Raw genomic sequence first — 23,798 nt, 5'->3', positions numbered from 1 at the left:
AGCGTAACGGGACATAACGTAACGGGACATAACGTAACGGGACAAGTAGATCACGGCAGCCATCTTGGTTCCGCCATCTTGGATCCGCCATCTTGGATGACGTCATTTTGTTTTCTCGAACATTCCAGCATTTTGTTTTCCGCCATTTTGAATTATGACGTCACCGTTGCAATTTCCGTTACGTCCGCCATCTTTAACTTTTTTATTTATTATCCGATTTTAATGAAAAAAATTTTAAAATTTATAAAAAAATTCAATTAATAAAATTTTAATATATTTTTTTTTAAAAAACGTACTTTTTAGACACGGAGTTCGGAGTCCTCGGTTCGAACCCGACGGGTGTAAAAAAAATTAAAAATGGCGACTGATCCTTCCCCTGTGGTGGCTGCAGGCAGACTGACCCCCACCACTTTTTTCAAAGCATATATATCGACAGTGAGCATGACGTCATGTCCGCCATCTTGTCTTCGATGTTGGAAACCATCATCATCTTGTTATCGGCAGCGAGAGTGCGCTGACGCCTAGTTAGTTTGATTCTTACCCGCTAGAGTGCAGTAATCATTTATTACTGTGGCACCCGCCATCTTGAAATTTGGCAGCCATCTTGAAAATCCGTAATTTTAATGCTAGAGATACGGGGAAAAGTTCAAAATCCATTAAATAAATTTGTAATCTATATACTGATTGATTAGATCGACTAAGGTCCTTGGTTTGATCCCTGGCCGATACAAAACAACTTTAATTTTAAAAAATACTAAAAAAGTGACAGGATTGAGAAAATAAAAAACACCGCAAGTACTTTTAAAAACTTTTATTACATAAATTCAATACACTACTACAAGTACAAAAAATAATACACAGACATAGAACTAAAGTCTTGTGGATTTCTCGATGTCTGCATCTGCCACCCACGAATTAAAGCGAGGTGGAAAGCCCCACCACTTGACGTAGGACAGTCCGTTTCTTCGTTTTATAATCTTCTCCACCAAGTACATATCAGGATACAACGTAGGCTGAATCTCTTCGGCATAGAAGCCGCCACGGATAGGTTTGTGGTCCAAATCTTCGAGGTAGTAGGTCCTAGGCTCTGATTCACGAACATGTGTCACACGGAAAAGTTCGGGACTCCAGTTCGCAGTGAAACCTTTCTCGAAGATACCTTTCTGCTTGGAGATTCGCACAATGTCACCGACGTTAGCTTTACGCTTTCGTGGATCTTTCTTCTTCATGTTGGAAAACACTGTTCGAAGCAGGCGATTGTCCCTTACGTCCTTTGGCTTCATTTTCGTGGTAGAATGCACCGCGGAATTATACTCGTTTATTAGTTTCGGCAAGATGTCAAGCCACTTGTAATTTCCGTTAGCCGTGAACTGCCGCCACATCTTGGAACGCAAAGTTCTGTTAAACCTTTCGACAACAGAGGCTTTGACGTTACTAAATGTAGAGTAGTGTTTGATGCCATACTTCTTCATCAAAGCCTTGAAGGTTGCATTGTAGAATTCTTTCCCGAGGTCCGTTTGCAGGTGCGACGGTACACGTCCATCACGCAAAATATTGTTCATGGCCTTGGCTACTTCAGTTGCAGTCTTTGATTTGACAGGTCTCGCCCAAGCGAACTTGCTATAAACATCGATGACTGTCAACATGTACTTGAAACCTTTATTCAATCGGGAATACGGTATCATCTCAACAAGGTCCGCCTGGAATAAATCATCAATTCCACGAACTATGACTTTGCGACGAAGGTATTTTCGTCTATCAGGAGCATGAAGTTCGTGAGCGATTCCGGTTCGACTCATTGTATGTAGCCGGCTTCCTTCAGTTCTTCAAGTATGGAGACTATTTCGTTGATGTGCGAATAGTTTCCTACGCTAAGCGAAGCATGTAGAATTCTAAGGCGATCAACTAATTCATTAGGATCGTCCCAATATACATAGTCAAATATCTGACCACTTTCTAGCTTTTTTAAACCTTCGCCATGTATTGTTAGTTCACTGAAGAGATTAGCGAGAATGTCGATTTTTTCATGATCTACGTCTTTATATACACCACTATCTGGATCGTTATCGCGAAAATGTGCATTGGTTAGCTCTAGCAGTTTTTTGTACTCTTGTAAGTCTTTGTGAGAATATCCTTTCGGCTCCCTGCGAAACAGCAATTCGTACAGACCAGGAGTCCCGCGCGTTTTGAACTCTTCTACGCGAACGATATTTCCTGGTAGAAAGTCTATTTCTTTAGCACCGAGGAACCACTTATTATGTTTTCTGTACACTCCGTAGGTCGTGTCATTATTCCGACTCGTAAACGATATCAGGTATGGTCGGACCATTGCATTCACTTGATGTCCCTTTTTCGGTATTTTTTTCTTGTGCATGGTCTCTGTACTTGTTAAGTCTTCTTCTTCTCGATCTGGTTCATACTTTCTCTTCTTTACAGTTGGCATTTCATCTTCAACTTCTGTCTTCACAATGATAGCTGGTTCTTCCATGTTTTTAAGTTCGTCGAGGCGACTAGTGATTGGTTTAAATATCTCCTCATTTTCCATCTCACGTGCAAGTCTGGTTCGTCTAGCAAGTAAATATTTTTCACGAACAGACTGTATAGCTCGATGAAGGTCACTGGCCAGGTCTGACATTGTACTGGCTGAAAACTTATTGCAAGTCCTCTTTATATACTTTTTTATTCATTCGCAGAAACTTCTTTCTTGTGTGTGGCAAAATCTTAATTAGTTGTCAAGTGAGATAGTGATGCTTTCAGACTACTGTGAAAAGTCCTCAAATCGTCACGTCTTTGTGCATTCGATACTTCGATCATGTCGCGAATGCGAGAATCCGAGGCTTCCACACGCAGGTCGATGGCAACGAGATACTCTATTATTTCGTTTTTCACACTTTCTACTTTTTGAGACAGTAGTATAATGTATTTGCGGATATCAGAGTCGGGGCATACAGTATGTCTGCTGCTACGACCGAATTTCGAAATGCTATGACTCATGTTTGACGATAAACTGATCGAAACCTCGTCTGTACCTGCCCTTATATAGAGGCCAGTCCTTTACGATGACTATGAATCCGTGCTCGTCTTTCCAACACAAGGAACACATGTCTTTGAATTCCTGAAACGACATGTCGGTGTTTACGTGGTCGTCGTAGGCGTGACGTAAATTAAGTTCGTCCATGCGAAAAAGCACTATAACATTCGCATTATCTCGTAGGAGATGTTTGGGTATTCTACTGTACGTCTGACACAGGTATACGCAGTCTACCTTGGCGTGCCTGCCCATGGAAAAGTACTCTTGTATAATACCCTGCTTCTCGCACATTACGTCGTCGAACACAAACACGGAATTAGGCTTTGCTTCGTCGGTAGACACCACATCGGTATTATCGCTAAACGGAAAATACTCCAGTCCTTCCACCGAGCATAGAACAGTTGCTAGGCGCTGGTACTTTGGCTGTTGCAACGACTTGGAATACAAGTAAACGTTCTCGAACCGAAGACCGTTTGGCTCCTCCAGTAAACTCAGTAGAACGCACGTCTTGCCACAGTTTGACGGTCCCGCCATTATGCATCGTACAGCAGAAGGCAACAGTAAGCCATGTCGCGATTCGCGACCGCTAGTTTCATCGTTTTGCGTAATGCGCACGGGCAAACAAACATCTTGCTTGACGACCTGCATTGTACTAAATAAATTGTATATAATCAAACACATTTATACTTTCTGGTCAGTTGCGCGTAATGACTCGAAGAGGTAAGAACAAAAAACACAGTGGTGCAGGACTCGTGAACTCGCTGATAAACAATCTGCCATTCGAGCTACACATTCCCGGATACAGATTTTGCGGCCCCGGCACTAAACTAGCGAAAAGGTTAGCTCGCGGTGACGTGGGCATTAATTCTCTCGACGATCAGTGCAAGCAGCACGATATTGCCTACTCGCTCAGCAAGGATCTGGAATCCAGGCACCGGGCCGACGAGATATTGGCACAGGAAGCTGAAGAAATAAGTAAATCGACGCACGCGGGTCTAGGAGAAAAAATCGCGGCCTGGGGCGTATCTAAAATCATGAAGGCAAAGTCCAAATTAGGAATGGGTGCTCGTCAAGCCAGCTCCATCAAGTCAAAGACTAACTCACGCAAGACCAAACGCAAGACTGGAGCAGGCATACAAAAAGCCAAGCAAAAATTACAGACTCTCGACAAGAAGATTATAGGAGGATTTCTTCCTTTGCTTTTGCCTGCATTGGGTGCTCTCGGCGGCCTCATCGGTGCAACGAGCGGTATAGTGCGGGCAGTCAACACTTCGAAGAATGAGCGAAAGCAGTTAAAAGAAGCACAGCGACATAATGCAAGCATGGAAGCCATTGCCATGGGTAAAAAAAACGGCGCAGGGCTGTACTTACGTCCTCACAAATCAGGCCGAGGCATGAAAAAGAAACGAAAATCCTAAGTTCTCTGCCGAAACGACCGCTCACCAACGTAGATTTAATAAAGTACGCACGCAAATTGAAAATACCAAATTTCTGCGGCGTGTTTATGCGAGACACTTTACCCAGCAAACCAAAAACCAACGAACGCGCCATAATTAATTTAGACACGACTGCAGGTCGCGGCACGCACTGGGTAGCGTATATAAAGTCTGGAAAAAAAGCTACTTACTACGACAGTTTCGGTAATTTGAGACCTCCGCCTGAACTTAGGCGGTACCTGGGCCGGACCACTACACTGTTCTACAATTACGAAACGGAACAGAGGCCTAATCAAACAAACTGCGGACACTTGTGTCTTCGCTTTTTAACTAAAAAAATAATTTAGCTGACAAATAAAAATTGCTACTTAAATGTTGTGCAGTGATGATAATTTATTAGTCATGTCGATAACACTTACCTTGACAGGTCACGCATCTGAGCTGCGGGCGGTTCATTTCCCGCCTCTGGATTTAGACGGAGAATGGTGTATCGGACTCGTAGATTTTCAAACGTATAATGCCATACCGAATATCGACGAAGAAAACTGCAAGATCTGCTTCCTGAAAAGCGATGGGACCGCTCATGAAATACAGTTACCTGTTGGATCTTACGAAATTGACGACATTGCAAATTACATCAGGGATATGTTACCACAGGATGTAGACTTTCAACTGCGTGGAAATCCAAACACTCAAAAAAGCATTCTAACATGCAGTGAAATTGTCGACTTTACGAAACCTGGGACCATAGGTTCGATGTTAGGATTCGAATCAAAGGTGTATGATGCAGGAAGAACGTACGAATCTACGCGCGCAGTAAACATTTTGCCTGTGAATGTCATAAGAATAAACTGTAATTTGGCAAGTGGAACGTATCTCAACGGAAGACTAAGCAACATGCTGCACGAATTTTCGCCGATGGTCCCGCCAGGATATAAACTGGTCGAAGTACCGCAAAGTATCATTTACGTTCCAGTCGTCGTGAAGTGCGCACACGAAGTCGTCGTCAGAATCGTTGACCAGCGAGGACGATTGGTGAATTTTCAAGACGAAGAAATTACATTACGGCTGCACTTGAAGCTATGGGCATAAAGTTCGTAACACCGAACAGTTATAAAAGAAGTCGTATTGACGTGAATAAGAACAGTTCTCTACCAGACATCGGTGCATTAACATCTGACAACATAAAGTATCTTCTTAGTATTGGACAAGTGCCGAATAAATATGGAAGACGAAATCCTCAACGTGGAAGATCCGGTCATTTTTGATGACAGCATTACGAAAATGGAATTGCACGAGTACCAGCCTTTCCTGCTCGGACCGTACGCACTTCCATCGGAAGTACGCATTGCTGTACAGCACCAAGATATTTGTACTTTACCTTCTCAGTCATTTCTACGCATAAGAGGCATGCTTACAAAAGCGGATGGTACGCATCCGACAACGACGACAATATCCTGCAATGGTATTCTTCACCTCATCGAGCGCATTACTTATGTACTCAATGGCGTCGAGGTAGACCAGACGAGAGATGTAGGCATAACATCTGCTATGAAAAATTACCTTTCGCTCACGCCAAATGAACTGACTGCTGCAAAGATGGCTGGTTGGGCTCTCGAGGATGAATATAAGCTTCCGGTTTATGCCGAAGGAAAGTTCGAAGTTTGTGTTCCTCTGTCCATGCTTCTTGGATTCGCTGAGGACTACAGACATATAATCATTAATTCGAAACAAGAGCTCGTACTGCTTCTAGCCAACACGCACATTAATGCAATTGTCGTCGCTGCAGAAAACCCTCAAGATGTCTCGCTAACACTACAGTCTATCGAGTGGATGCTGCCCCACATCCAAGTGAGCACCGTTGAACGAGTCAAGATGTTGAAGAACATAGAAAATGGCAAGAACTTCGATGTGCCATTCCGATCCTGGAGCCTGGAAACTTATCCTGGCTTGCCTCATAGTCAGCGTATCAATTGGATAGTAAAGTCCAGCTTCGCTACGGAAAAACCAAGATACATCATCGTCGGGCTTCAGACCGGAAGACAGCTCAATGCAGGAGTAAGTCGTTCCTTATTCGATAACTGTCAATTACGTAATGTAAAAATATTTTTAAACAGCGAAAGTTATCCGTACGTTGATATGAACATGGACTTTGAAAGTGGAAGATTTCTTCTCGCATATCAAATGTATGCCAAGTTTCAGCAAGCTTACTATGGGCGGAGACAGTCACCGATACTGAGTCCCGACAGTTTCAAGAACAAGGCTCCGTTAATGGTGTTTGACGTTTCCAAACAGGATGATCGATTAAATTCAAACATCATCGACTGTAGGATCGAGATAACGACTAGCGGAAATATTCCACCAAACACCTATGCTTTTTGTCTGATACTTCACGATCGGCTTGCATCATACAATTGTCGAGACAAACTTGTGAAAATTCTGACTTAAATACTGTTTCGTTTCCGATAATAATTCAGTTACGATCGAGCATTGCTAGCGACAAGATGTACTGCAACCTGCAAGGTTTTCAGAGCCAAAACGGCTTTGTTCTCAAAGAAATTGCCGTCACCTCCGGAGACAAGACTCGAACCCGCAGCTTCCGACCTCCGTATCCTTGGAAACTACTAGACGAAAAAAGTAAACGTTCGAACGAATGGCTATGCAAATATTATCACGGACTAGAGTGGGACGAAGGAAAAATCCCATACCACCAAGTGAAAAACACACTTCAAGATTTACTAGTTCAAAACGAAACAATATACGTTGCCGGACCTGAACAGAAAAAATGGCTGAGCAAGTTGTGTGACGACGGAGCAGCTGAAATTGTAGACTTACAGACCGACTATGGCTGTCCTTCCCTGCGCAAGCTTAGTGCAATATACGACGTGCAGCCACGTGACAAGTTTGAACGTGTCTGTGCCTGTACAAACTCGCAGTTAATGCAGAAATGGCACACACAGTGTTAGTAGGAGCCTGCATATATAAATGACGTACCTACGTACGTGACTTCAGTTGACGTTCGACCTGCAAGAAGATGTTTACGTTTCATCCTGCTAACGTGTACGTGAGCACAAGACCTAGCTTCAGCAGTGTCGAGTACAGCTACTGGGATTCCGGGTATCTACGTACATATACAGAAACCTGTGATGGAGGTGCTCAGCATTGGCGGTTTGCGCACTTTCCTGTGTCCTACGAACCGACCCAGCAGCTATTAGACTGTTGCGAACCTGGAAATTGTGCCGTCTATCACATGAGACCGCACACAATCCTTCCTGCTAGCATCGCTGAGGTAGTCGCCTCGTCTGCACGTGCAACATCAAACATAAGCGTGTTGCAACCTGTTGCTACCTGTGATGCTTCTACGCAGACGTCCAAACGGCGTGCGTCACGTCGTCGAAGTTCAGACAGTGAATCTGTCCCAACTAGCACTGCAGTAGAGCCAAGGCGCAGACGTGGTCACAGACGCCATCGACCAAGTCTCGCTCGAGATGACGACATCGCAGAAGATGACCAGCTGGAAACCTGTGTTCCTGATCCCGTGACCTGCGAACCAGTTGGAACCGGAGTCGAAGAGGCAGTTCGTGCGGCATTAAAGACTTTGCTTGCGAAAATGCTTAATTCCTTAACCTAACATGCATTTGTGTAATTTTTTTATAAATAAATGTGTAAAACCTGAACTTGTGTTTGTTTTTTATTTCTACAATTTTTAGGTACCCAATAAAAATTAATTTTAAATACAGACAATATTTTGACTAATGTAGTATTCCAGTAGACTGCGGGTATATAAGCGAAGTTCAGACGAGTGGAGCCTCAGTATACCTCTGGCCGCGGTGCAGTACGGACCTGCTCTCTTCAGTCAATTTCGTGAGATTTAGTTACTGCTCCAATGTCGACCGGGATAGAAAGTTTACCGTCAGCAGCGGGGACCTCGATGACAGCAATGATGATGGAGACGGAGATTCCGATACCAGATGCAGAGGGGACCACGACAGCGGAGAGCTCAGTGGCTGCGGTGTCGACAGCTGCGGAGATCCCGATACCGACTGCAGAGGAGACTTCAATTAATGAAGAGCGTACTTCGAATCAGTGCAAATACTGTGGCGCATCATTTACTAGCACTTCAAGCACTCGCAGACATGAAAGAAGCAGTTGTCCGAATAATTTACTGAAACGAATACAATTTCAGTGCAATAAGTGTAAAAAACTAATTTCACGTCTCGACAGCTTACATCGTCATTATATAAAATGCTCCGAGACAGTTAAGTGCAAGTATAATGAACATGGTTATTGTTTTGACTCATGTGTTGTACCAGGTGATGAGAATATATAAGTGAGACCCTGGTGATATGACTTTAGTCCGTCTCTGGCTGCGGTGATGAACGCATCGGGTAGTCAGACTTGAATAATATACCAGTATCTATCTGTTCTTGAGACCTCGATGGCGTCTTTACCAGTATCAACATCGACCTGGATCGAAGGTCTACCATCATCAGTGCAGAGCACGATGACTACGTCGTCTACAGCTACACCTGCTCTCTCAGCACAACAGGGGATTTCGACGCGTGCAACATCTTCCGCAGAGCAGACCTCAAAGGCTTCCGAAGTTAACATGACAGCAGTGTTACAATGGTTGACAACAGTTCCAGTGTCATTGTTAAAGGAAGGAGCATCCAACGGTGTTCCATCGCCCAACTGTACATACTGTGAGAAGATCAAAAACTTGAAATTACGTGATTATGTAATACACAATTGTAATAATAACTCTGAACGTATTAAATATCAGTGCAACAGGTGTTTAAGCAAGTTTATACACTATGGAAGATTAAAACGACACCTCAGGAATTGTAATAGACTGGCTGTACATTCATCAGAATCAAGCTGTATATTCTGTAACAAAACATTTACAACTATTCGAAGTGCTAAACAACACGAAATATATCACTGTCCTTTTAATGAAGTCGATAATTCGGTTTTGTGTGAAAAATGTAGTGTACCAATATGTCGACCTGATAGACTGAATAGACATTTACGAACATGTAAAGGACTTAGTCCATACAATAAGAAGACTGTTTGAATCGAGAAATCCACAAGACTTTAGTTCTATGTCTGTGTATTATTTTTTGTACTTGTAGTAGTGTATTGAATTTATGTAATAAAAGTTTTTAAAAGTACTTGCGGTGTTTTTTATTTTCTCAATCCTGTCATTTTTTAGTATTTTTTTAAATTAAAGTTGTTTTGTATCGGCCAGGGATCAAACCAAGGACCTTAGTCGATCTAATCAATCAGTATATAGATTACAAATTTATTTAATGGATTTTGAACTTTTCCCCGAATCTCTAGCATTAAAATTACGGATTTTCAAGATGGCGGCCAAATTTCAAGATGGCGGGTGTCACAGTAATAAATGATTACTGCACTCTAGCGGGTAAGAATCAAACTAACTAGGCGTCAGCGCACTCTCGCTGCCGATAACAAGATGATGATGGTTTCCAACATCGAAGACAAGATGGTGGACATGACGTCATGCTCACTGTCGATATATATGCTTTGAAAAAAGTGGTGGGGGTCAGTCTGCCTGCAGCCACCACGGGGGAAGGATCAGTCGCCATTTTTAATTTTTTGACCTCGTCGGGTTCGAACCGAGGACTCCGAGCTCCGTGTCTAAAAAGTTCAATTTTTTAAAAAAATATATTAAAATTTTATTAATTGAATTTTTTTATAAATTTTAAAAAAAAATTTCATTAAAATCGGATAATAAATAAAAAAGTTAAAGATGGCGGACGTAACGGAAATTGCAACGGTGACGTCATAATCCAAGATGGCGGAAAACAAAATGGCGGAAAGTTCGAGAAAACAAAATGACGTCATCCAAAATGGCGGATCCAAGATGGCGGAACCAAGATGGCTGCCGTGATCTACTTGTCCCGTTACGTTATGTCCCGTTACGTTATGTCCCGTTACGCTGTGTCCCGTTACGCCGGCTGCATGCACGAAAAAGTGTCACGTTACGTGGTGTCCCGTTACACTCAACCAAGATGGCCGCCGTGTCGACACAGATAGACGTGACGTCAGAGATGTGGCTCGGCACCAAGCACCACATCCTGCATCCTGTTTCAGGAGCCCCTATTATATACTACTCACATATTTTACACTGATAAGACCCTCACTGATTTTTTCTCGGACAAAATGATGGCGAATGTCAATGTGTTTCAACCGTTTGTGATTCTCTGGGTTTTTTGACACACTTATTGCAACTTGATTGTCTTCGTATAGGATCACAGGCTCATTTTTTAACACTACCAGAACCAGCAGCACCCCTCTGATCCAACACGCTTCGGCTGCTGGACCACTCAGAGCCATTTATTCCGCCTCGGTAGATGAAAGGGCAACAGTTGACTGTTTCTTGGAGGTCTATGTGATGGTATTACCTTGGAGTTGGAATACAAAACCTGATGTAGATTTTCTTTCTTCCACATCTCCTCCCCAGTCTGCATCAGCGTATCCACTCAGCTGAGCTGCGGTTTCTTGTTTTCGGTAGACGAGTGTCAAGTCCAAGGTCCCTTTTATAATATCTCAAAATGCGTTTCAGGGCAACCCATAGCGCTTCACTTGCCCGGTTTTGATATCTACTCAGAATGCCAAGAGTATCACTAAGATCCGGTCTTGTGCCTAGGGCGACATACAACACTGTCGACATTTTGTTTCCAGCTCTTTGTCTTCTTCAGTGTCCTGGCAGTTTACTTTACACAGTGGGTCCATTGGTGTGGACACGGGTCTACAGTCCGCCATCCCATATTTCACTAACAATGATTTCCAAAAATGAGTTTGATTCAATTTTAGAGTTCCAGACTTTAATCTTGCGAGATACAAATTCCTAAGTAGTTTGACACCGGTCCTAGGTCTTTCATCTTGAAATTGTTCTTCAGACTTTCTTTCAATGCCTGAATTTGGTTCTAATCGTTGCCTACTATTAGCAGGTCATCCACATACAGCAGGACATATAGCTTCGTTTTGTCTGTGTTCTTGACATACAAGCAGTAATCATGTTATGATATTTTCAATCCTTCCCTTTCTATAGCCTCATTGAACTTTTCGTTACAGCATTTTGGTGATTTTTTAAGTCCATAGAGAGATTTTTTTTAGTTTGTAAACTGTCTTTTCATCCCCCTCCATTCCATCTGGTTTTGCTATGAAAACTTCGTCATCTATATCACCATAAAGAAAAGCACTTTGAACATCCATTTGATACACCGGCATGCCCAGGTCATTTGCAGTCGCCAACAGAATTCTAAGCGTCGTCATCTTAGCCACTGGTGCATACACTTCACTTGCATCAAAAACGCTGAGCTGCTCAAAACCTCTTGCAACTAGTCTCGCTTTGTACTGCACTGGTTCTCCTTTTTCATTTCGTTTAATCTTAAATACCCATTTGCTGCCTATGACACAGGCGTCTTTTGGAGGTGTAACTTCTGACCAGGTGTCATTTTCCTTTATAGAGTTCAATTCAATATTGATAGCTTATTTCCACTTTTGCCTTTCATTGCTCATCATTGCTTCTCCGTATGTTTGCGGCTCATCTGCACAAAGAAAACTTGTCTCATATTGGCTCAGATACCTTGGTTCCTTTAGTTTTGTTCTATCCCTCAATTTACATGTTCCCACCTTTTCACATTTCTTTTCACAGTTATCTGTTTCAAAGCCTCTGAATTCCTCTTCATCTGCAGATTCATTATTTAAGGAACTTTGTTCAATCGTACTGCTTCCCTCTACATTTTCCAGTTGTATGCCTTCCACTTCATCCCTGCAGTTTGGATAGGTTTGGTAACTTCGATTCCCATTGTTGTTGTTACACCATCTGGCTTGAACACTACATTTCTTGATGTTTCAATTTTTCCTAGGTTCGGTACATACACCCTGTAGGCCTTAGCATTTTCCTGATACCCTACAAATAGTCCTTTTGTGCTCTTAGGGTCCCATTTCTTTCTTTTCTCTTTAGGTACCTGCATGTAAGTCTGTTACAAACACTTCAAAATGTTTTATTTCAGGAACTGACTTGAACCATAGTTCATATGGACTTTTTCCTTTAACAGAACTCGTGCCTGTCCGGTTGATGGTATATACTGCAGTATTAACTGCTTCCGCCCATAAGGTTTTTTTCAGGTTTTTGGCTTCCAGCATAGTTATGGCTGCCTCCACGACTGTTCTTAGTTCTCTTTCAACTTTCCCATTTTGCTCTGAGCAGTAAGGTGCAGACTTCTGTTGCTGTATTCCCATTTCATCAGTGATTTTCCGCATTTCTTGACTGCACATTTCAGTGTCGTTTCCCATTCTCAGAATTTTTACTGGATTTTCGGTGTCGTTCTTAGCTATACTTATAAAGTTCTTAATCTTTTCTTTAGCTTCAGATTTGAACTTCAAGAATTAAACAAATTTATACCTTGAAAAATCATATTTTATCAATAGGAAATATCTTGAACCTCCAATTGATGCTGTTTCCATCGGGCCACATATTTCTGCATGAACGATCTCACAAGTCTCCGTCGTTTTGTGTTTACTTGATGAAAAAGGTAGTCTCTGTTGTTTCCCTATTATGCAAGCTTTACAAAAGAAGTCCTCAGTACCTTGCACTTCTATGCTGTGGCTCTTCAAAATATTTTTGACCTGCTCTGTATTTTGGTGCACCAACTTTTCATACCATATTTTAATGGAAGGCTTCTTCACAACGCTCACCACAGCTGGGATTGGTTCCCACCTAAACATAATCTTGTACAGCTTCCCCTCCAGAGTTCCAACAGCATACACTTTTCCAGATTTACTAAGTTCACATTTAGACTCTCTCATTCAATTTGATAACCTCTTCTCAACACTGCACCAACAGAGAATAAATTGAATTTGATATCGGGAACATATAACACATCTTTTATCTCCGATATTTGCCAAGAATTACCATCATACACTTCTACTCTCACAGTCCCTACCTCGTTTGCTACAAGTGTTGACCCATCACCAATTACATTATGTTTTTCACTATCCAGCTTGCGCATGTCATAAAAAAATGTCTTTGAGCACACATGTGTTCAGATGCTCCACTGTCCACATACCAGCTTTTGTCATCCAGGCTTTCATTTACCATTGCAGCACTGATAAAAGCATTCAGATTGCCCCCCTTTAGTGTGCGGTGAGCAGGGTCAGAGCTATTTTCAGCTTTTAACCTCCATCTACAATCTTTACTAATATGTCCCATCTTTTCGCAGTAATAGCACATACGTCTCCCACCTGGATTATTAGTTATCGATTTATTTGAATAACATTTTTTCTGAATGTGTCCTGACTTCCCAAACTTAAAACACTTTAATGGATTCGGCCTACCTTGATTTTTAGACAACAGGGCGTTATCCTGACTGCCCTTTCCAGAGATACGCTCCTCTTCAATCAACAGACGCGCACTTAACTCTGACAGTTTTTGGTCCTTTGTTGACACAGACTCCCATGCCGACACAAAGTGTTTATATTCTTCCGGTAGTGATACTAAAATCTTCGTCATTAGCATTTGATCGGACAGCTTCTCCCCATGCTGCTTCAGCCGGAGCACCAACTCTTGCAGTTTTGACAGGAAAGCCGCGACTCCTTTCCCTTCGTATTTTAACGAAAATAACTCGTGCTGAAGTTGATGCAAGCTTACTTCCGACTGCTGTTCGAAAATTGATAACAATTTATTCCACATATCTTGTGCTGACTCGCAAGCCAAAATGTGCATCATTGGTCCTTCTTCTAATCTTGTAACAGTTATTTCTTGAGCTTTGCTGTCTCGTGTCACCCATTCCTTTAATTTCTTCGTTTCCGTCTCGGTTTGTGAATCGTCATCCACCACAGTAGATTTTAACTCCTCTCCAGACACCACGCTATACAAACCTTTTGATTTTAACACGACCGTAATTTGAAATTTCCATACACTCCAGTTTGATCCATTTGCCAATCTAATGCAGTTGTAGTTGGATTCCATAATGGACGCCCGCACTGCGTATTTTCTTCTTCTTTTCTCAACACATCACTATCGCAATAAAACTGAGATACTTATTCAATAACACCAGTGTACTTTCATACGGCCTAGGCCCATAAATTGTTAATAGGTTATATTAAAAACTCGGCATCTTTCTTAATAATGTGTAATATCCTCTTTCTATTACACATATTTCTCACACCCCAGCCATATATATTTTCTTACTCACACTATTACAGTCATACCAACATAACTTATTCAAACCAACACCAAAGTTACCTAATGATTTTATTGTTTCCAACAACATTTGAAAAATTGTTAAAGAGTGTATTTTACAACGGAGAATGTATTACAACGAGTTGACAGGCCGCCATCGACAGTGGCCAGCTTCTTTGAAATGTGCCAGAATTATGACTTTGCCAGAACGCTACTTTGCTCTGAAATACCAAGATATTATACCTGGAACCAATCGCCAAAGAAATTTTAACGACGGAAACAAGGGCAGCCAGTTCCAGGTTACCCACAAATATTTTCCGCCAAAGCACTAGGACGTCTTTACACAGTCCATCCCAGTCAAGACTAGTGATTTTATTTGCGTTTACTGTTAGTCAATATTCGTGGCCCAACATCATTCCAATATCTGCGAACAGTTAATGGTGTATTGATCGGCACATACAGAGAAGCGTGCCAACATTTGGGATTGCTAGAGAATGACGCTCATTGGGACCACACACTCTAATACGCTGTAATGTTGTCAAATGCTAAACGAATAGGAACATTGTTTGCTATAGTTTTGTGCACATGCTTCCCATTATAAAGGTTGAACTTGTTAATTTCACTTAACAAGATGGATGAACAAAATTAATGTAGCATATTTATAATTTCACTTCACTACACATTTTATTTCTCTATGAACCATAAAATCAGTAATTTGTATTTATATCTTTGAAGGTAAAACTTCCTTGCTCAAGTAATGATATTTGTTTAACGAATAAGAATGTTTTTTTTGTCACAGTTCATATGTAATATTATATGACGAATATTTGTAAAACAACCTGGTATTGGTGGAAAAGATTTAACAAAAATTAGTGCTAGCTAATAAAAGTTTGGTTTTGGAAGGAATGGAGAAAACGAAAGGGAATTGATATAGGAACTTCGAATAGGAAAGACATGATATTTTATGACTGCAGAAATTTGAACTTATAATTGGTGAAATCTTTTGAAGAATTACAAGAAATGATAGGAAATAGTAGTAATATTAATGATTTGAAGAAAGTTAGAGAAATAAAGAAGAATTATTAATTTTAAGAATATTTGAGTACTACAAGTCGATACCAGGAAGAAGACTATAAACTACGAAGACTGAAATCAGATTAAGGCGTTTCCAGGACGAAGAAAGAAGTATTTCCAAATTTCAACTATACGAGGACGAAGACGATCAACTATAGGCGTTCCCAGGACGAAGATGGTCATCGAGAGGCATTTCCAGGACGAAGTTTGAAACAACGAAAGGCGTTTCCAGGACGAAGACTACTCGTTAATACCAGGCGTTCCCAGGACGAAGATGGTCATCTAGAGGCGTTTCCAGGACGAAGTTTGAAACAACGAAAGGCGTTCCCAGGACGAAGACTACTCGTTAATACCAGGCGTTCCCAGGACGAAGGTACAAGACAGCGAATGGGCGTGCCAAGGATGAAGATGCAGAAGATTCCTTGCTGAGGTCCTGACTGAAAGAAGGAAAACCTAGTAACGTATAGTTCGTTACCACGGAACGATAACAACAGGTCGGTCATAAAAGGATGAATGAATGTCACCACATTTACTAGCTTGCAAAACTGACAATCGGGAGTAATTAAGATCATTTGAAATCCATTATTAAATCTTTACACATTACCAGGTTGCTAAAGTTAGAGACAGCTTGAGTTAAAATTCACAAAATCGTTGTATACTAGCTAATCCAAGGTTTTACGAACTTTTCCACGACATACCCAACTCTACCCCTGAATTAGTCCGGACAATAATAAATATATTTTAATTAATGGTGTGTATTACAACTTAATTAAAATAGTAGTAATTGACATGATTATTCATTATTTCAACTTCTTAGAAGTTGTGGCGCCCATAAATTAAAATAAATGATTCGTTCTTTTGTTCTTATCATATCAATACACCAGAACGAGTCTAAGTACTTTCGAGTCTTATCAAATTAGATATCTTTATTCTAAATAATAAAGAATTTGATAGCTAAGGCCCGTTTAGATTGGCCACCACAACGTGGGACCATAAATCAAAGGATTAGCGCGAAGTATATTGACTACAACAAACTGAAAATTTTAACTCAAGTTTAGAGATCCCACATACATGATGTCAGAAGAAAATAGGAACACTTATTTCTTGAGGGGAAATAATTCAAGGGCTACGTCAGAAACAGATCCATCTGAAAACACAGATCAAATTGAAATAGACAGTAACATCAGACAGGGCGACGTACCAACACCGCAAATAGGCGAAGTAGATACGAGAATGAGGGAATCTAACATGTCAGGAATGGAACAAATATTTAGGTTCATGCGCGAAGCGGAGGAGAAACGAGAACAAAAAGAACGCGAAGCGGAGGAGAAACGTATACAGGAAATGCGCGAAGCGGAGGAGAAACGTAGACAGGAAAAGCGCGAAGAGGAGGAGAAACGAGAACAAAAAGAACGCGAAGCGGAGGAGAAACGTAGACAGGAAATGCGCGAAGCGGAGGAGAAACGTAGACAGGAAATGCGCGAAGCGGAGGAGAAACGTAGACAGGAAAAGCGCGAAGAGGAGGAGAAACGTATACAGGAAAAGCGCGAAGAGGAGGAGAAACGTATACAGGAAAAGCGCGAAGAGGAGGAGAAACGTAAACAGGAAAATCAGGAACTATTAGAAAATATTAGGCAAATGAATACAGCCATGAATAGAATGTTAACGGACACAGAAAGAAAATTTTCTATAGTATGTGATAGGTTAGAAGGAATAGAAGGAGATCTATCTAAAGTAGAAGAGAAAGTAGATGAAAAATTGAAAGAATGTGAAAGTAAATGTCAAAATATCGCGGTAATGATAGTCGAGGAGAAATTAGACATAACCAACAGACGAAATGAATTGAGATTTGAGGGAGTAGAAGGAAGAATCGGTGAAATAGAAAAAGAAATGCAGTTGCGAAATACCGTCAGAAATCATAGAGAAGTAGAGGTAATACATTCACAGACTACAATACCGGAAACTATTAATCTAACTAATTCCGCAGGAATTATTCGAGGTTCAGATACGAATAATAGCATCATGCAAACAGCTATAACAGATCCGATATTAGCTTTACATCATCCAGCTAAGAAATGGTTAGACAGCATACCAACTTATTCCGGAATTAGCACTGAAAATCCTATGCGATTTTTGAGAGCATTCGAGGAATATTGCAAAACTTTCGCACTACACGAAGCAGATAAGTTGAAATGTGTGAGTCATTGTTTAAAGAACACGGCTTTCTTTTGGTGGGAAATGTTACAAGATACTGTTACTGAGTATGAAATATTTAGAAAACTATTCACACAACAATTTTGGAATACTAGGGTTCAGAGTAATCTAAGGATCCAGTTACATGCCGAAAAATTCGATAAGAAAAATAAAAGTTTAGAAGCACACGTTAGTGAAATGTACGAACGAACCAGGTATCTAGATTGTAGAATGGAGGATGCGGAGTTCGTTGCACTAATATTATCGCAACTACCTATTAAATATCAATTACAGTTTGCGGGTAGACAATTTTCAAATATTGTCGAATTCAAGGAACAGTTATTAGTGTATGACAAACTCGAAAAGTTGGAGAGAACGACGACGAACAGGGAAACATACGAACGTAGAGAACCTAATGAAAATCGTAACAATAGTAAACCGAATGTACCTCTGTATTCTAATTGGCACCAAAGAAAATTTGAAAATACAGGAGAACAGAGACCACCGCGAGTTAACACTTTGGGATTCGATAATTATAAACGAAACTGGTATGACAGAAACCAATACAATAGGAGAAATTTTTGGAAATATGGTAACCAGAATTATAATAGAAACAATTATCATGAATCAGATAGGAGATATAAATTTTCAAGACCACAAATGAAGGGAAATTGGAGAAGGAATGACGACTATTGTAAAGATACACCGAACGCAGGAGGGGCGGTGACACATATGACACAAAATGCGAATACAATTGAAAATACGTCACAAGAACAGATAAATTATAGATTTACGACACAAGTAAACAAACCAAGGGACCAAGTCACATGTAATTTAGTTAAAACACCAGAATGGAGACCAAACACCAAACTTACATTTGAAAATTCAACGCATCCGAACGGACAAGGAGGAAGTAATGTAATGAGTTTTAACAACCGTGAGTTTAAGTCAAACGCGATATGGCAGTCGCCAGAGGCTAACCAAAATGCGCAACAGTTAAACTAAGTAGGGTTAGAGAGGATAGACTCCGGTTAGAGAGGATAGACTCCGAACGTCTAACCCAAAACCAGAGAATGGAGTCGAAAATAACTATAGCGGAAAACCGTTGAATATTTCTATGAGAAGCAATTCGAAACAATTACACACTATAATTTTAAATAACAATGACAGGGAATTCTTAAGCGACGAAACAAATGAAGAAACCGCGATTAACGACAAAGAAGCTTTATGTCCTGAAATAACTTTAATGATAAACGGAGTAAAAGTACCAGTATTGTTAGACAGTGGGGCTGAAATTTCTTGTATCAGTTCTGACTGCGTCGAGATGATTGAAAGTTCAGGAGTAAAATTACCTATTCTGCCTGTACCGAACTTAAACAAACAGACATTATTAGAAGTAAATGGACTTGGAACAACTAAGTTAGTACCAGTACTAATTGTGAAAGGATTGGCGAAACCCATTATTCTAGGTACTGATTTTCTAACTAAATTCAAAGTTATATTAGATTTTGGAGGATGGCTCGTGACTACTAATGACGACGGATCGTCATCAACCACTGCGGAAAATTGGCAATTTACTGATCATTGTTTAGGCACTTTAAAGAAGGAAAGAATGGAAGCACAAATATGTTGTATTACCACTAAGGAGTTAATAGCTTCAGAAGCAGATTTGAAGAATGCTACATTAGGTATTGCTTTAGATGATGAAAAATTAAAAAGACGTTTATTTGAAGTATTATTATTACATAGGGAAACTTTTTCCGACAAACCTGGATTAAATAAATTATATCAAGCTAAAATTGAAATTAAGGAGGGAGAGCCTTTTCACAAGAAATCATATCCCATTCCGGCCAAATACTTAGACGAAGCTGAGAAGTACTTACAGTTAATGTTAGATTGGAAAGTTATAAAAAGAGCAGCTAGCCCTTACGCAAACCCAATCATTTGCGTTAGAAAGAAGGACGGAACTGTTAGATTATGTTTAGATGCTAGAGAAGTCAATAAAATTACAGTGCGAGATCGAGAGAGTCCACACGCTACGAGTGATATACTACGATTATATCAAGGCGTCAAATTTCTTACTACCTTAGATTTATCTGCGGGTTACTGGCAAATTCCACTTCAAGAAAATTCTCAAAAGTATACTTCTTTTCTATTCAAGAACTACCAATATGTTTTTCAAGTGATGCCATTCGGACTTTGTAATGCTGTTGCAGAATTCACACGATGTTTAGATGAGACATTAGGCCCAGCATGTAAAAGCTTCGCCAGAGCCTACGTAGACGACATACTGATTACATCTACCAGTTTTGAAGAACACCTGGAACACATCCACCTAGTCTTGTCTCGCTTGGAGGAAGCAGGCATGACTGTTAAACTTTCTAAGTCCGTGTTTTGTAGACAGGAGTTACCATTCTTAGGTCATATACTTACTCCAGTTGGTATTAAAACATCGTCAGATAAGCTACACGCCATAACAAATTTTCCTGTTCCAAAAAATGTAAATCAACTAAGAACGTTCCTAGGAGTTATCGGATTCTATCGAAACTATGATAACCGAATCGCACAGGTGGCGTTACCACTATTTAGCTTGTTGAAGAAGGATAGAGCTTGGAAATGGGAAACAACTGAACAGACAGCATTCGAAGATTTGAAATCCATTTTTCTTAAAGAAAAGGTTATCTACCATCCGGTACAAGGAAGAGAATTTTTATTATATACAGACGCTTCTGATTATGCTTTGGGTACTAAATTAGCACAATTGGACGAAACCGGAGTAGAAAAGACGGTAGCTATGGCCAGTAGAATGTTAAACAGCGCTGAAAGGAACCACACTGTCACCGAAAAGGAGACTTTAGCCATCATTTGGTCTTTACAAAAATTTCGAGATTTACTCTTAGGCGAACGAATTAAATTATTAACCGATCACCAAGCACTGACATGTTTGAAAACTGGAAAAATTTTTGGCAGTCGATTAACTCGATGGAGTTTACTCATGCAAGAATTCGACATAAACATTCAACATATTAAGGGTAAGGAAAATTTGGTTGCTGATTACCTTAGCAGAATACCAGATTTATCTTCCGATGTACCGTCACACGAGAATCGCACAAAGGAATATATAGTAGCGAATATGCTAGCGGATAAATTTAAACAAAATAAATTGCTCACAAACATTGTCAGAAATTTAGCAACATTACAAGTTGAAGATGATTTTTGTAAACGATTAACAAGTGAGCTACGAGATACCGAAATAACACACAAAATACATTTGAAATATTGTATTTCGGAGGACGGTATTCTATTTTATAAAAATCACCACAAAAAGAAATTTGAAGACGAATGGAAACCCGTTATGCCTAAGCAAGTCATATTACAATTAATTCGAGAAACTCATGAAATTTGGGGGCACATCGGATCAAAGAAATTAACCGAGTCACTGAGTAGACAAATATTTTGGCCAAACTTGCAGAAAACTGTCGCCAAGGTCACATCTTCCTGTGATCTATGTCAGAGAACCAAGTGTTCACAAAAGACAATGGTAGGCGAATTACAATCTATCATTCCCGAAGCACCATTGAAATTAGTGTCCGTAGATTTGTTTGGACCACTACCGAGCTCTGCAGCCAAAGTAACTTACATTTTTGTCATGATGGATATATTTTCAAAATATACGAAGTTATACCCAATCGTTCACGCCACCGGTAAAATTGTATATTCAAAAGTCAAACAATTTATTAATGAAATCGGACAACCGAGAGCCGTTTTGTCAGATCGAGGAACACAATTTACAGGAAAAATTTGGCAGGAAGGATTGAGGAAATTAAATATTATCCCTACCACATCTTCTATAAGACATCCTCAAGGAAACCCAGTAGAGCGCGTAATGAGAACATTAGGAAACATGCTGAGGTCGTTTTGCCATGAATCACATATTGGTTGGAGGAATAAAATTCCTTTAATTGAATGCGTGATCAACCATACAGTGCATAGTTCATCAGGTTTAACACCACATTAAATACTTACTGGACAGAGATCTACTCTAATTCCTGAAGTAATATTATCTAAACCTACTGCAGTACCAACTAGTAACGAGGAAAAAGATCTTGAAGTAATATTGAAAGAAATCCAAGACATGGTAAAATCTCGTTTGATAGCTGCCGCCGACGCGCGCAGGAGAAGATTGAAACCTGCAAATAAAATTAATTTATCTTGCGGCGATTTAGTATTAAAAAGAACTAATTACAGTAGTCAATTTTGGGAATTAGTTACAAAGAAACTTTTCTTATTATATGAAGGTCCCTATCGTATAACTAAGGTTATAAGAGAAAATTGTTATGAACTATCAGATATTGACACAGGGAAAATCATAGGTCATTACAATATAAACCAATTAAGAATTTATAAAGACCCGAATATGATAGAGAATTAAATTTTCAACCTTATTGAAAAAAAAAACATACCATTAATTAAAGTTTGGAGGGGCAAAATAATCGTTTATTTGAAAGTTTGCCTTATTTACACACACACTAATGATATGAATGCATCATATTTTGTATAACGTGAAAGGTTAAGGAAGTTACTAAGTACGAAAACAAAACAAAATTATGATACAATTGTTTAACTATGTTTAAAATAGAAAACATGTACTTATTAAATGGAGAATTGTTTTGTTGTTTTATTATTTGAGTGTGAATTGTATGTAACTCTTGTAAATATGTAACGATGATATGTGTTCAAGTGTAATTTTGTCCATAGTGTATTATTGTTATTGGAAGAATACCTCCAGTGTATAGTGTCACCATACACAATGTAGACATTCTTCGGAGGGGCATTCTATAAAGGTTGAACTTGTTAATTTCACATAACAAGATGGATGAACAAAATTAATGTAGCATATTTATAATTTCACTTCACTACACATTTTATTTCTCTATGAACCATAAAATCAGTAATTTGTATTTATATCTTTGAAGGTAAAACTTCCTTGCTCAAGTAATGATATTTGTTTAACAAATAAGAATGTTTTTTTGTCACAGTTCATATGTAATATTTTATGACGAATATTTGTAAAACAACCTGGTATTGGTGGAAAAGATTTAACAAAAATTAGTGCTAGCTAATAAAAGTTTGGTTTTGGAAGGAATGGAGAAAACGAAAGGGAATTGATATAGGAACTTCGAATAGGAAAGACATGATATTTTATGACTGCAGAAATTTGAACTTATAATTGGTGAAATCTTTTGAAGAATTACAAGAAATGATAGGAAATAGTAGTAATATTAATGATTTGAAGAAAGTTAGAGAAATAAAGAAGAATTATTAATTTTAAGAATATTTGAGTACTACAAGTCGATACCAGGAAGAAGACTATAAACTACGAAGACTGAAATCAGATTAAGGCGTTTCCAGGACGAAGAAAGAAGTATTTCCAAATTTCAACTATACGAGGACGAAGACGATCAACTATAGGCGTTCCCAGGACGAAGATGGTCATCGAGAGGCGTTTCCAGGACGAAGTTTGAAACAACGAAAGGCGTTTCCAGGACGAAGACTACTCGTTAATACCAGGCGTTCCCAGGACGAAGATGGTCATCTAGAGGCGTTTCCAGGACGAAGTTTGAAACAACGAAAGGCGTTCCCAGGACGAAGACTACTCGTTAATACCAGGCGTTCTCAGGACGAAGGTACAAGACAGCGAATGGGCGTGCCAAGGATGAAGATGCAGAAGATTCCTTGCTGAGGTCCTGACTGAAAGAAGGAAAACCTAGTAACGTATAGTTCGTTACCACGGAACGATAACAACAGGTCGGTCATAAAAGGATGAATGAATGTCACCACATTTACT

This window comes from Bacillus rossius, chromosome 1 (assembly GCF_032445375.1).
Source record: "Bacillus rossius redtenbacheri isolate Brsri chromosome 1, Brsri_v3, whole genome shotgun sequence".
Taxonomy (NCBI): Eukaryota; Metazoa; Arthropoda; class Insecta; order Phasmatodea; family Bacillidae; genus Bacillus; species Bacillus rossius.
The sequence above is the reverse complement of the archived record's forward strand: the minus strand, read 5'-3'. Positions refer to the sequence as shown.